Raw genomic sequence first — 2,615 nt, 5'->3', positions numbered from 1 at the left:
AGAGTCTGGCTAAGATATGCCTTGGGGAAGATCTTCTAGGGTTGATTCTATCTGGGTTCCTTTGTATTTCTTGGGTCTTGATGTTTGAGTGCCTCCCTAGACTCGAGAAATTTTCTTCCAGGATTTCATGGAATAGATTTTCCATGCCATTATTAGTTTCTTCATCTACTGGGATGCCAATTATTCTGATATTTGAGCGTCTTATGGAGTCTAGTATTTCTCGTATATTATCCTCGAGGTTTTGTTGTTGTTGTTGTTGTTGTTATTTTCTCTATCATTTTGGTGGTTTTATCTAGGTCAGAGGTTTTATCTTCTACATCAGAGATTCAATCTTCAGCATGGTCTAATTGACTTTTAATACTATCCAGGGAGTTTTTTATTTCCTCTATTCCAGACTTTATCTCTAATAGCTCCATCTGGTTCTTTCTCAGAGTGTCCATTTCTTCTTTCATATCTTGGAATGACTTTCTCATCTCCTGTAGTTCATTGCCTCTTTTCTGTTCATTGTCTCTTTTCTGTTCCAACTCAAAGAATTTGTTCACCATAAATGTTTAAAATTCTTTGTCTGACATTTTGGTAATGTCTTCCATTTGCACAAAAGATGGATGGGAGTTACTCTGTACCTTTGATGGAGATATATTTCCTTGTTTATTCATACCTGAGGCTCTTCTTCTACTTCTAGCCATTGGAAGATGTACTAACTTTTAAGTACTTCTTCGGAGAATGATTCACTGGCTAGGAGTGTGTTTCCTTTTTGTTGGGAATTGACGTCTGCCAACGTCTCTTTTCTGTTGTTTTTAGTAATGTGGTCTGAATAAAGATACTATATTCAGATGTCTGAATAGCAGTATCTCCTTTTTCACAGCTGGTTCCATACAAGGGAGATACCCACAGAAAGTTATATGACTAGAAAATTTCAGATCTCTGATTCTAGACTTAGCTAGTCCCTCTGGAAAGATGGAAGAAGAGAAAGAAGAGATAATATAAGGGAAAAAAAAGAGTAGAGATGGGAATAAAGAAAAAACTGTGTGTTGTGCTAATGCAGCCATATGCCTTCAGATATACCTGGCTACTGGATGCTAGAGCCAAAGGGGCAGCCTGTGGGGAGAGGGAAAGGAGGACATTTACAAAACAATGGAGGACATTTAAAAAAAACGATGGAAGAAGAGAAAGAAGAGATAATATAAGGGAAAAAAAAGAGTAGAGATGGGAATAAAGAAAAAACTGTGTGTTGTGCTAATGCAGCCATATGCCTTCAGATATACCTGGCTACTGGATGCTAGAGCCAAAGGGGCAGCCTGTGGGGAGAGGGAAAGGAGGACATTTACAAAACAATGGAGGACATTTAAAAAAAACCAAAATGGAGAAACTGTCTACTTGCCTATGGGTCTAGGTGGATCCTGGACTGGGGCATCTGGAGCTGAGGCGGTGGGGCATTGTAGCCCCTGCCTCTGTATCCCTTGCTGCCCAGATGCCATCAAATGTACCTGGCTGCTGGCTGCTACCCCAAGTTTCATTTCTTTTTAAAAGGTAAAATGGGCTGTGAAATTTAAGAATTTTTTTGAGAGGTTTTTGCTATAGGGCACGTGCGCTTGCCAGGGAGACAGAGAGAGACAGAGAGACAGAAAGCAAGAAATCATCCCCCAGGGGGGATACCCATGATGCAATCCCTTCTCCTCCATTCTCCCCTCAGGATCTTGGGCATGCATGCACACGCTCCTGGCCTAAGTTTAAGACACCAGGTCAAGGACTTGAACTACAGTTGACTACATTGGAGTCCGCCTACATTGCCAATACGCTAAGTACTGGTCCCCAAATGTTTTTTTCTAATTTATTTTTATTGTCATCATAACCTTCTTTATATTACATTAGATTACAAATAACTTTACAGTGTATTACACTGCTCTTTCAAAAGGGAATGCCATGTATGTCAGTCTATACAGAGACATTAATCTCCCCACTTCATCATTCAATATCTTTTCAATGTTTTTCCCAATCATTATTATTATTATTCTAATTATTTTTTAAAACAGTCAATCACTATTTCTCATTTTGCTTGTAAAAAGAATACTCACTGTGAAATGTTTCTCAGACCAATCCAGTTGAGAATACAACACATGTCATCATTAACAGGTAATAAGCCATATCTGTTTTCCACTAACGTCCTGCCTCTCTGTTTGTTCTCTTGCTATCTTTCGCTATTCTCTTCTCTTTACCCCCCTCATTACCCACTGTCTTATTCTCATTAAGTACTTTCACTGCTTTCATGTCCTCCAATATTTCACACTCTACCATAGAGTGCGAATAGTCGGTATATATTAAGTGGATACATACAATATCTTTCTTTCATAGCGAGACTGACTTCACTCAGCAATAGATCCTCCATATCTGACCACTTTATATCAAATGCCAGGGTCTTGTTATTTTTTATGGCTGAGTAGTATTTCATAGAGTATATATGCCATACTTTTCCAATCCATTCAAATTTGTGGACATTTAGATTGGTTCCATATCTTAGCAATTGTGAATAACGCTGCAATAAACATTGATGTGCACGCACTTTTCTGATTGAGCGTTTTCCTGATCTTTGGGTAGATACCCAGAAGTGGGATTGC

The 2,615-nt window shown here is 38.8% G+C and overlaps 1 pseudogene; it reads right to left on the bottom strand.

Moving 5' to 3' along the window:
• The window catches only part of LOC102482221 (cytochrome c oxidase subunit 6B1-like), a 6,602-nt pseudogene extending 5,304 nt beyond the window's left edge, over positions 1–1,298 (bottom strand).
• Positions 1,299–2,615: the final 1,317 nt, after the last annotated feature.

This window comes from Tupaia chinensis, unplaced genomic scaffold, assembly GCF_000334495.1.
Source record: "Tupaia chinensis unplaced genomic scaffold, TupChi_1.0 Scaffold143675_1, whole genome shotgun sequence".
Classification (NCBI taxonomy): domain Eukaryota; kingdom Metazoa; phylum Chordata; class Mammalia; order Scandentia; family Tupaiidae; genus Tupaia; species Tupaia belangeri.
The sequence above is the reverse complement of the archived record's forward strand: the minus strand, read 5'-3'. Positions and strand labels throughout refer to the sequence as shown.